The sequence below is a fragment of the Petromyzon marinus genome, assembly GCF_048934315.1.
Source record: "Petromyzon marinus isolate PM22_M1 ecotype Great Lakes invasive population chromosome 70 unlocalized genomic scaffold, UKy_Petmar_22M1.pri1.0 chr70_unloc.1, whole genome shotgun sequence".
Taxonomy (NCBI): domain Eukaryota; kingdom Metazoa; phylum Chordata; class Hyperoartia; order Petromyzontiformes; family Petromyzontidae; genus Petromyzon; species Petromyzon marinus.
Genome location: NW_027422603.1, coordinates 1,634,382 through 1,646,320, shown reverse-complemented (window position 1 = coordinate 1,646,320; position 11,939 = coordinate 1,634,382). Strand labels below are relative to the sequence as shown.

General features: G+C 40.8%; 6 non-coding genes across 6 annotated transcripts; all 6 read left to right on the top strand.

The window, feature by feature from the left end:
- The first annotated feature begins 7,845 nt into the window (after positions 1-7,845).
- TRNAD-GUC (transfer RNA aspartic acid (anticodon GUC)) lies at positions 7,846-7,917 on the top strand. The gene has a single exon. It is a non-coding gene; the product is annotated as a tRNA-Asp (tRNA).
- A 553-nt stretch (positions 7,918-8,470) lies between these two features.
- TRNAD-GUC (transfer RNA aspartic acid (anticodon GUC)) lies at positions 8,471-8,544 on the top strand. Its single transcript has one exon. It is a non-coding gene; the product is annotated as a tRNA-Asp (tRNA).
- Positions 8,545-9,333: 789 nt separating this feature from the next.
- On the top strand, positions 9,334-9,405 carry TRNAD-GUC (transfer RNA aspartic acid (anticodon GUC)). Its single transcript has one exon. It is a non-coding gene; the product is annotated as a tRNA-Asp (tRNA).
- Positions 9,406-10,564: 1,159 nt separating this feature from the next.
- Positions 10,565-10,638, top strand: TRNAD-GUC (transfer RNA aspartic acid (anticodon GUC)). The gene has a single exon. It is a non-coding gene; the product is annotated as a tRNA-Asp (tRNA).
- A 789-nt stretch (positions 10,639-11,427) lies between these two features.
- Positions 11,428-11,499, top strand: TRNAD-GUC (transfer RNA aspartic acid (anticodon GUC)). The gene has a single exon. It is a non-coding gene; the product is annotated as a tRNA-Asp (tRNA).
- A 242-nt stretch (positions 11,500-11,741) lies between these two features.
- Positions 11,742-11,813, top strand: TRNAD-GUC (transfer RNA aspartic acid (anticodon GUC)). Its single transcript has one exon. It is a non-coding gene; the product is annotated as a tRNA-Asp (tRNA).
- The last annotated feature ends 126 nt before the right edge of the window (positions 11,814-11,939 follow it).

Here is an 11,939-nt window from a genome sequence, read left to right as displayed (position 1 = left end):
TTCTATTGTTAGGTTTTTACTGTATTTAATGTGCGTGCATGTGTGTGCGTGTGTATGTAAAGTCTAGGCCTAGCCTAATGCACGGTAAACAAACATTCGGAAGTGACTGCTTTCTGTTAACGATTTTTATTAAAATGTTTCGTGGTATTCATAAACAATTGGATCCAGAATATGTTCCATTAGATTAATTATGGGTAGTGTTATTCGATTAAATGAAAAACGAATATGAAGTGCAGAGTATGTACAGCAATAGAATATAGGTAGCAATAGAAAACAGCGCAATACAGTCCTGAGGGAAAACGAACTAGTATTCAGGTAGGGGAGGCACAACTATTTCTGGCTATTGGATTTTAGCTTTATTTCAGGGAAAAATTGTTCAGTTACTGACATATGGAAAATTCGGGTTACGGATCGTTCTCAGGAACCTAACCCTTTCGTAACCCGGGGACGACATGTACCTGGTGCTGTGTGTAAAACATCAGCACTGGGGAGACTAAGCCAGGTGTGGTGTTGGCCACCCACCCTCTCGTGTGATGTGTCGACCTTCACAGGTGCTCTCGAACAGCATTTTTCCCAGGTAGCGTTTGTCTGCAGATTGCCCGATATGATATAATCACAACTTTCTGGACCACAGAGGACGCGTGCTGCAGGATTGGAAGGATACCTTAGTGGCCCCCCTCTATAAGGGGGACCGTACTACCGGAGCATCTTCCTACTCAGCGTGCCGAGAAAGGTCCTAGCAAAAAAAATGTTCAACATCGCCCTCTCGCCAAACACACCGAGGAAAGGCTTGCAGTGCCCGAGTGTGGTTTCAGACGGGGCGGCCTGCACGGATGTAGTATTCTCTGTCCGTCTGCTATAGCAGCAGCAGCAGCAGCAGATGCAGCCAAAGCAGCTCCACTTCTCAGGAAGAAATGCGAACTTGGCTTCCGATGAGGTGGACTCGCCGTGTTCATGATGCAGGTGGTGTCCACCTCCATGAAAACAACCCCTCAGTGTAATAGGGTTTTTCCCCTTTTTTCTGGCAACAAAACTGAAACCTTTTTACAAGGATTCATGTCTGGTCGAGCACCAATTGGGTCGAGGCTCGAAAGAAAGCCGTCCCTTGGTGTGGACCAATCAGTTTCAAGGACAATGCATATATTATCATAGTATGTTTTCCTGTTTGCATTTTGACTGCAAGTATTGTGGTTAATGCAGACATGAATCCCTGTAAAAAGGTTTCAGTTTCGTTGCCAGAAAAAAGGGGAAAAACCCTATTGTTATATTTTGGTACTGGCAAAGGAGGTCTAATGATGTAGATGCTAACCCCTCAGTGTTTAGTGGCAGCAGTAGTAGAGGAAGGCACGCCATAAAGGAGCGCGCGTGACAGAGTGGAGCACAGAAATTGTTATAACAGTTTATTATAGTCATGAATAATGTTACCATCTTCGAAATATTATCGTTGTTTATCAAGTAGAATGCAATGTTGTTCATTTTATCATAGTTTATTGTTCTAAACAATGTTAAGAATGTTATAAAGGTTGTCAATGTTGATATAGAAGAATGCAATGTTGTTAATGTCGATTTAGTTCATAATACAGTTGACTCAATTATCCGCTTGCGATTTATCCAATTTGAGGATTAACCACGCACCTGATATTGACACAAATTAATAACTCATGGATGTTTCCCTTAATCCCAAATTAATAATCTAAAAACAGTGATACACTTATTCATGGAAATGTTTATTACAAGTCACGTGCTCCGGTTAATCTGAAATCCATGTGATCGCCCCTACGGTACAGTAGTTGCATATCTTTACAACAGTGGGCGGAGTTTGATGTTGATTGGCGTGGCTCTGCTTCTGTCCACTTAGTGGGCTGAGTCTTCTGCGCGAAGGCAGGAAAGTTATTCCTGAGCATGTGCATCGTTCAGTCGATCGTTAGCATTCGTTCTAAATCAAATACTTTTGTAACAAAAAACAAGATCAATACATTCTTTACTAAAATTTTTTTTAAAAAATTACTTAAAGCTTTCGTGACTGCAGTAATTCATATTCTTAGCTCTTTCGGTAAAGTCACGTTGAAGGGAAACAATAAAATAATAAAATATATATAACAATAAAAATTCTCACTATTCCCCCCTATGTTCACTCGTGATAATTTTTATTGTTTTATATATATATATTATTATTTTAATTGTTTCCCTTCAACGTGACTTTACCGAAACAGCTAAGAATATAAAAAATGTTGTTCATTAACAAACTCAATTTCCTTAACTTAAACATAATGTATATCTATATTAGTGTTTTTTTGGCAAAGAGATCCACGTAAAATGGATATTTTTGGATGGTCCGCAATTTTTAATTAGCCACGGCTGTCCTCCTCGGCATTAGCACGGATAATCAAGAGGCTACTGTATTGTAAAATGTTACCATTTATCAATGTTGATACAGTAAAATGCAATGTTAATGGGGGAGAACATACAAACTCCACACGCTCTCTTATACTCTTATATTCACTCACTCAACCTCTTGCATACTCACACTGCGGAATAGCGGGCGAACATACAGAATCCACATGCTCTGATACTCACTCGCACACACACACTCGCTCTTACTAAATAAATACATTAATTTTAAAAATGTAAAGGTGCAACCCTGGAATTGCTTGCTCACGTCACTGTTGGTGGAAGGGGCCTCAAGTAGAAGGAGCTCTAGTAGGAAAGCCGTGATCCAGCAGTACATTGAACATCGCTGTAAATAGAAATGTGTGGCACCCATGAAATCATAGAAGTCATATTACCGGCTTCCTGGACTACCTGGGACAGCTTTCCCTGACACTCCCCACCGGCTCGCGGTTGACGACGCACTGACAAACCAGAGTGACTATGCCAATATAGTAAACCTTCTCTATTCACGAGGGTTACAGCCTTGTGTTGCAGTCGAAACGTGGCGAGAATTTTATTGTTTTATATATATTTTATTGTTTCCCTTCAACGTGACTTTACCGAAAGAACCAAGAATATGTAGAAATCTTGTTCACAGTAAAAATGTGATAAGTTATTGATAAGAGAACACAGCACTGGGGGGCGATAGCCGCAACACTTTCCCTGATTGCATTCGCCTCATTCTTGATGGATCTCACAGTCCACGCCAAAATGTCGGCCTATCACAGACGTGCTCTCGAGTGCTAAAATGATAACTGTGCGTTGTTGTTATCAAACACCTGCATCTCCCGATGAGTCGTCCACCTGAATTCCTCACCATCTCCATTGTCATCAAATCATCATGAAAGGTAATAAAAACGAATTGTCATTCATATTTTATTATTTATTGTAGTCAGTGGTATTAAACATTTACTATCCCCCCCCTATGTTCACTCGTGCCAGGAACGCAACCCCATTTTTCCTGGTCAACAAGGTTTCTACATTCGCGCGCGTTCTCAAGAACATAACCCTTGTGGTTTGAGAGGGTCTACTGTCCATATTTTATCCTGGAAGAAGCCAGTGTTATTGACGAATGCGTCCATGTATTTGTTGTTGTGCTTGTGTACCACTGCCAAAGTAGAAACACCAAGTCATTCGCTGTGCGCTGTGTACATGAGAGCAAACAGTCGGTGCGGTAGACAAACATTGTTAACATGGGTGAGGGAGTGAATCTGACTGCTCACCCTTCATCTAGATGAATCATCGATTGTGCATTTCATATAGTGTACCGTCAAAAAACACGACTGCATTCTTCTTCAGGGTCATTGTCAATGACGCGACACAACAGGGTGGGATCGTTTTGCATTATTTCACCGATTTCAGGCTCACAGCCGTGCAGGTCAATGCCGCGCAAAGAACACATTGGCAGTTCAAACGTCTTTTGTGCATTCCATGTCGCCTTGGGTCTCATAAAGCCATCCTCACTGTCGATGTGATGGTAATGTCTGTCACTAATGGCTTCTCTAGGCCAGTGGTTCGCAACCGGGGGGGGGGGGTACGTGAGGTGGTTTATAAATGTGTGAAATTAGAGCAAACATGAGTCACTGGTGAATAATCACGTATGAATCTGCCAATAGAAAATTACGACGCTAACATCGAAGTCCATATCGTGACCTAGATAGGTATAAAAGACCTTTCTAAATTAATTATCAACAATGTTGTTTCCAAAAGTAACCAGCGAGCGCGAACAAATTACGCCGTTGATTTTTTTATTCGCTTACAAGTTACTGGCTAGTTAGGGATACCTCACAAAATGGACAACTGGTTAACATTGATGTCCATTAGTCATACATTTATTTCTCTGAGCCGTGATGGGTCAGGCAAGCGAGGGTAATCGGTTGAAACACAATTCTACAAGAGGGCTAATAGTAGCCAGAGAAGGTTGCATTTTTTTTAAACGAATCTAGACAGAATATATTCAAACCTACGAACATAAATGTACAAGAGACACTTAAATTGACGACTTGGTTAAGTTTGACTTTTAAACGCTTATCTTAACACTTGTTTTAGATAGAAAGTAAAATAAACATTGAGTAAACCTCTAGGTGGGGGGAGGGGGTAACGCGCAAAACGATTCTGTGATATTTCCACGAATGTTAGTACAGTAGCATTTGTCCCGCCAAAATACTGTACACGTGAGTTTTACTCAAACTTGCCGCTACCAAAAACTGCAGCCCTTAAGCGTCGGGCACAAAGAGAAGACTACATACCTGATATATAAAATCTATATGTAACACAACAATAATGTATGCATAGTCAAGAGCTTACTTACCGACCGCTGTTGTTTGCGAGGGCTGGCAATTTGCGATGGCGGCCCCGCCCGCCGATCCTCGGGTGTGGGTGGGGTGGCTCACACCACGCCCGGCCGCCTTTGTCTCCCCGGTGGCGATGTTTACACACCGTACTCATTTGATGCCGAGTCGACCTCGGAGTGTCCCAGGACCACCTCGTACATTCGTCACCCGTGTTGGCCGTGAGCGGGAGCCGCGAGTAGCTCCCCACGCGCCGCCATGACAGTGCCGCCACCAACACCACGTGGCCCCCACCTGGGTCACGTGCTCAGGCGGCACGCGCAGCACAGGAGAGTGAGAATCTGACGGCTGGGCGCAGGGCACGTGGTAATACGATCCCATTGTTGTAGCGTAGCGGCCCTTGCCAACACGGGACGCGTTTGGTTGATCGGCCTTCGCTTGTTTCGGGAACATGTTCTCGTGTTGCGAACAAATTGAGCGTTATAGCAGACTCTCGTGAAGGAGAACGCTCGTTAAGCGAGACGCGCCTGTGGTTGGGAAACGAAACGACGTGAATGCAAATGTTGCAATGAAACCACAAATATACAAATGAGCGATCAAATCACAGCATCCGTGAGAGATGGTGTGTGGAAGATGAGTTTGTTGAAGTTGAACTGCCGGCTCCACTCAATTTCCAAAGTGTCTTTCCACTTGGGCGAAGACGCACCACCTCAGCTGCCTGGACGCACACTTCGCAAGCAATTTCCCTGATTTCGACGTGAAAAGGTGTCACCAGGCACGAAACCCATTTCAATGCCCAGCCTAAAACAATGGATGTGACCGCGGCTGAAACGAAACAACTCGTTGAAATGTCACGTGATTAGTTGTTTTTTTTTTCTCACGGAAAAGAGAGAATCCGCAAACCCCGACATCTTAACGCGTGCCTCGAAACCGATGGTGCCCTTTGCAAGCATGTAGTGTACACGTGAGTGAGCGCACTGACTTTGGATGTGACCGCTGAAGGTGGGATGTGCAATGTCAGCCACACCGCAAGATTTTGAGAAGCTGTGTCGCATGCCTCAAGCAACACGCGTCTCGACACTCGACCTGGTGAGTCCAAATTATTGCTTCATTTCTTTATCCAAAAAAAATCATATTTGTTGTTCTATAATACCAACACAAAATGAACGTACAGAATATCCTGTCACTTGAAATGTTTTTAAATTATGGTTATTGTCAGTTTAATAGGAATTTTGTATTCAAATAGGGTCATATTGCAAAATTGTTTTGAAAGTGCTACTATACAGTGCGGTTAAATTGCAATCTTCAGAATCGAATATTAGTGTAATTGATTAATTGCAAATATTGGAGGTTATTCCACACAATCAAAATATTCAAGCTGATCACTGTTACAACGCTGTGGGGGATCACGATATAATTTTCTCCGATACCAAGGTTCTTTGCAAACCCACGGGCTTTTATCAGAGATTTGTTCATGAGGCAATTCAGATCTACAAACACAGACACAATTTCAACCGAGGGGATGGTTTCAAATTAAGCAACCATTGGAAAGATGTTCTAAATCGAACTAAACATTAAACTAATTTCAATGGTACAGTATATTTTTCAAGTAGTGGTACCCCAAACTTTCGCAGCTCTTATAAATTCCCTTTTCACACCATCAATAGGTAAACTCCCCCCTCCCCCCTTTCCCCCCGCGCCAAACTGCGAGTCCACCGGCACGTACACCACCTCTTTCCTAAAATCCGCCAATCAAATGCTAATTTTTATGCTAATTTCTTTGTCAGAACACCTTGTTTGCTCGCACACAGGTCCGATGTCTGAGCGTGGTTGTGTTTCGCTAAATTCCCCTGTTTGATGAGTACTAGGTGCCTCGGTGAATGTATATGCTCTAACTTTAACATAGCTATTTCTGTGACCAGTTACAAGCTAATCACTCAGCTATTTCAATGCTAAATTCGATGCTAATTCCTTTGTCAAGGGGTACCTCTGCGGATGTGTATACTTTAACTTAGCTATTTCAATGAGCCATTTCAATGCTAAATTATATGCTAATTCCTTTGTCAAGGCGCGTGGTCTTTTTTTCTCACACAGCTTAAAGGTCGTGATCTAAGCGTGGCTTCTTCCACTCCAGCGCTGTCCTCCAGACAGTCTCGTCCCTTCACCTGATGAAGGCCGCTTGTGTTGTGGCCGAAACGTCGTGATTTTTTGTTATTTTATTATCATCCAAAGTGACTTTACCCAATAGAACCAAAGAGTATGAATTGGCCACATCTTGAGTTTTGGCCACTGCATCTCCTTATTGTTATTACTATTTAAAAGGAATTGCTGTTGAATTTATTCACTGAATTTTCACCAGACGTAAAGCAACCTGCTGCTCTCAAATACTGAACTTTTAAAGATTAATCCTTTTTCATTTCAAGCGTTTGTTTACTGAGTACATGAGGTTTTTTATACTTGTTATAATTTCATTCAATCAAGAATCAGTCACATCTTGAGCGAGTCCTCGATAGTATAGTGGTTAGTATCCTCGCCTGTCACGCGGGAGACAAGGGTTCAATTACCCATCGGGGAGAACGACTCTTTTAATGATGTTTTGGCCACTGGCTATCATTGTTATGACTATTTAAAAGGACTTGCTGTTGACGTCACTTACCGAATTCTCACCAAATGTAAAGCAACGTGCTGCTCTCAAAGGATGAACTTTTTAAGATAAAGCCCTCTTCATTTCAAGATATTACTTACTCACTATATGAGTTTAATTACACTTGTTATAATTTAATTCAAGCAAGAATTAGCCACATCTTGAGCGAGTCCTCGATAATATAGTGGTTAGTATCTGCGCCTGTCACGCGGGAGACCGGGGTTCATTTCCCCGTCGGGGAGAACGACTCTTTTAAGAACGCTTTGGCCACTGGCTATCATAGTTATGACTATTTAAAATTTCTTGCTGTGGACTTTATTCACTGAATTTTCACCAAACGTAAAACAACGTGCTGCTCTCAAAAGCTGAACTTTTTAAGATAAAACCCTCTTCATTTCAAGCTATTACTTGCTCACTATATGAGTTTATTTACACTTGCTATTATTTCATTCAATCAAGAATTAGCACATCCAAAGCGAGTCCTCGATAGTATAGTGGTTAGTATCCCCGCCTGTCACGCGGGAGACCGGGGTTCAATTCCCCGTCGGGGAGAACGGTTCTTTTAATAATGTTTTGGCCACTGCATCTCCTTATTGTTATTACTATTTAAAACAACTTTCTGTTGACATTAATCATTGATTTTTCACCAAACGTAAAGCAACCTACTGCTCTCAAAGACTGAACTTTTAAAGATTAATCCTTTCTCCTTTCAAGCGTTTATTTACTGAGTACATGAGGTTTTTTATACTTGTTATAATTTCATTCAATCAAGAATTAGCCACATCTTGAGCGAGTCCTCGATAATATAGTGGTTAGTATCTGCGCCTGTCACGCGGGAGAGTGGGGTTCAATTCCCCATCGGGAAGCACTACTCTTTCAATAATGTTTTGGCCACTGGCTATCATAGTTATGACTATTTAAAATGACTTGCTGTGGACTTTATTCACTGAATTTTCACCAAACTTAAAACAACGTACTGCTCTCAAAAGCTGAACTTTTTAAGATAAAACCCTCTTCATTTCAAGCTATTACTTACTCACTATATGAGTTTATTTACACTTGGTATTATTTCATTCAATCAAGAATTAGCCACATTTTGAGCGAGTCCTCGATAGTATAGTGGTTAGTATCCCCGCCTGTCACGCGGGAGACCGGGGTTCAATTCCCCGTCGGGGGGAACAGTTCTTTTAATAATGTTTTGGCCACTACATCTCCTTATTGTTATCACTATTTAAAAGGACTTGCTGTTGAATTTAATCATTGAATTTTCACCAGACGTAAAGCAACCTGCTGCTCTCAAATACTGAACTTTTAAAGATTAATCCTTTTTCATTTCAAGCGTTTATTTACTGAGTACATGAGGTTTTTATACTTGTTATAATTTCATTCAATCAAGAATTAGCCACATCTTGAGCGAGTCCTCGATAATATAGTGGTTAGTATCTGCGCCTGTCACGCGGGAGACCGGGGTTCATTTCCCTGTCGGGGAGAACGACTCTTTTAACAACGCTTTGGCCACAGGATCTCCCTATTGTTCTGACTATTTAAAAGGACTTGCTGTTGACTTTAATCACTGATTTTTCACCAAACGTTAAGCAACCTGCTGCTCTCAAAGACTGAACTTTTACAGATGAAGCCCTCTTCATTTTAAGCGAATATTTAGTCACTATATGAGTTTATTTATACTTATAATATTAGGGTTTTCCCCTTTTTTTCTGGCAACAAAACTAAAACCTTTTTACAAGGAATCATGTCTGCATTAACCAAAATACCTGCAGTCAAAATGCAAACAGAAAACATTCTATGATAATATATGCATTGTCCTTGAAACTGATTGGTCCACACCAAGGGACAGCTTTCTTTTGAGCCTCGACCCAATTGGTGCTCGACCAGATGACGCCAAAAGGCGTACTTATGTATACTTGTTATAATTTCATTCAATCAATGATTAGCCACATCTTGAGCGAGTCCTCGATAGTATAGTGGTTAGTATCCCCGCCTGTCACGCGGGAGACCGGGGTTCAATTCCCCGTCGGGGAGAACGGTTCTTTTAATAATGTTTTGGCCACTGCATCTCCTTATTGTTATTACTATTTAAAACAACTTTCTGTTGACATTAATCTTTGATTTTTCACCAAACGTAAAGCAACCTACTGCTCTCAAAGACTGAACTTTTAAAGATTAATCCTTTCTCCTTTCAAGCGTTTATTTACTGAGTACATGAGGTTTTTTATACTTGTTATAATTTCATTCAATCAAGAATCAGTGACATCCTGAGCGAGTCCGCGATAATATAGTGGTTAGTATCCTCGCCTGTCACGCGGGAGACAAGGGTTCAATTACCCATCGGGGAGAACGACTCTTTTAATGATGTTTTGGCCACTGGCTATCATTGTTATGACTATTTAAAATTTCTTGCTGTGGACTTTATTCACTGAATTTTCACCAAACGTAAAACAACGTGCTGCTCTCAAAAGCTGAACTTTTTAAGATAAAACCCTCTTCATTTCAAGCTATTACTTGCTCACTATATGAGTTTATTTACACTTGCTATTATTTCATTCAATCAAGAATTAGCACATCCAAAGCGAGTCCTCGATAGTATAGTGGTTAGTATCCCCGCCTGTCACGCGGGAGACCGGGGAGAACAGTTCTTTTAATAATGTTTTGGCCACTGCATCTCCTTATTGTTATTACTATTTAAAACAACTTGCTGTTGAATTTAATCACTGAATTTTCACCAGACGTAAAGCAACCTGCTGCTCTCAAATACTGAACTTTTAAAGATTAATCCTTTTTCATTTCAAGCGTTTGTTTACTGAGTACATGAGGTTTTTTATACTTGTTATAATTTCATTCAATCAAGAATTAGCCACATCTTGAGCGAGTCCTCGATAATATAGTGGTTAGTATCTGCGCCTGTCACGCGGGAGAGTGGGGTTCAATTCCCCATCGGGAAGCACTACTCTTTCAATAATGTTTTGGCCACTGGCTATCATAGTTATGACTATTTAAAATGACTTGCTGTGGACTTTATTCACTGAATTTTCACCAAACTTAAAACAACGTACTGCTCTCAAAAGCTGAACTTTTTAAGATAAAACCCTCTTCATTTCAAGCTATTACTTACTCACTATATGAGTTTATTTACACTTGGTATTATTTCATTCAATCAAGAATTAGCCACATTTTGAGCGAGTCCTCGATAGTATAGTGGTTAGTATCCCCGCCTGTCACGCGGGAGACCGGGGTTCAATTCCCCGTCGGGGGGAACAGTTCTTTTAATAATGTTTTGGCCACTACATCTCCTTATTGTTATCACTATTTAAAAGGACTTGCTGTTGAATTTAATCATTGAATTTTCACCAGACGTAAAGCAACCTGCTGCTCTCAAATACTGAACTTTTAAAGATTAATCCTTTTTCATTTCAAGCGTTTATTTACTGAGTACATGAGGTTTTTATACTTGTTATAATTTCATTCAATCAAGAATTAGCCACATCTTGAGCGAGTCCTCGATAATATAGTGGTTAGTATCTGCGCCTGTCACGCGGGAGACCGGGGTTCATTTCCCTGTCGGGGAGAACGACTCTTTTAACAACGCTTTGGCCACAGGATCTCCCTATTGTTCTGACTATTTAAAAGGACTTGCTGTTGACTTTAATCACTGATTTTTCACCAAACGTTAAGCAACCTGCTGCTCTCAAAGACTGAACTTTTACAGATGAAGCCCTCTTCATTTTAAGCGAATATTTAGTCACTATATGAGTTTATTTATACTTATAATATTAGGGTTTTCCCCTTTTTTTCTGGCAACAAAACTAAAACCTTTTTACAAGGAATCATGTCTGCATTAACCAAAATACCTGCAGTCAAAATGCAAACAGAAAACATTCTATGATAATATATGCATTGTCCTTGAAACTGATTGGTCCACACCAAGGGACAGCTTTCTTTTGAGCCTCGACCCAATTGGTGCTCGACCAGATGACGCCAAAAGGCGTACTTATGTATACTTGTTATAATTTCATTCAATCAATGATTAGCCACATCTTGAGCGAGTCCTCGATAGTATAGTGGTTAGTATCCCCGCCTGTCACGCGGGAGACCGGGGTTCAATTCCCCGTCGGGGAGAACGGTTCTTTTAATAATGTTTTGGCCACTGCATCTCCTTATTGTTATTACTATTTAAAACAACTTTCTGTTGACATTAATCATTGATTTTTCACCAAACGTAAAGCAACCTACTGCTCTCAAAGACTGAACTTTTAAAGATTAATCCTTTCTCCTTTCAAGCGTTTATTTACTGAGTACATGAGGTTTTTTATACTTGTTATAATTTCATTCAATCAAGAATCAGTCACATCTTGAGCGAGTCCTCGATAGTATAGTGGTTAGTATCCCCGCCTGTCACGCGGGAGTCCGGGGTTCAATTCCCCGTCGGGGAGAACAGTTCTTTTAATAATGTTTTGGCCACTGCATCTCCTTATTGTTATTACTATTTAAAACAACTTGCTGTTGAATTTAATCACTGAATTTTCACCAGACGTAAAGCAACCTGCTGCTCTCAAATA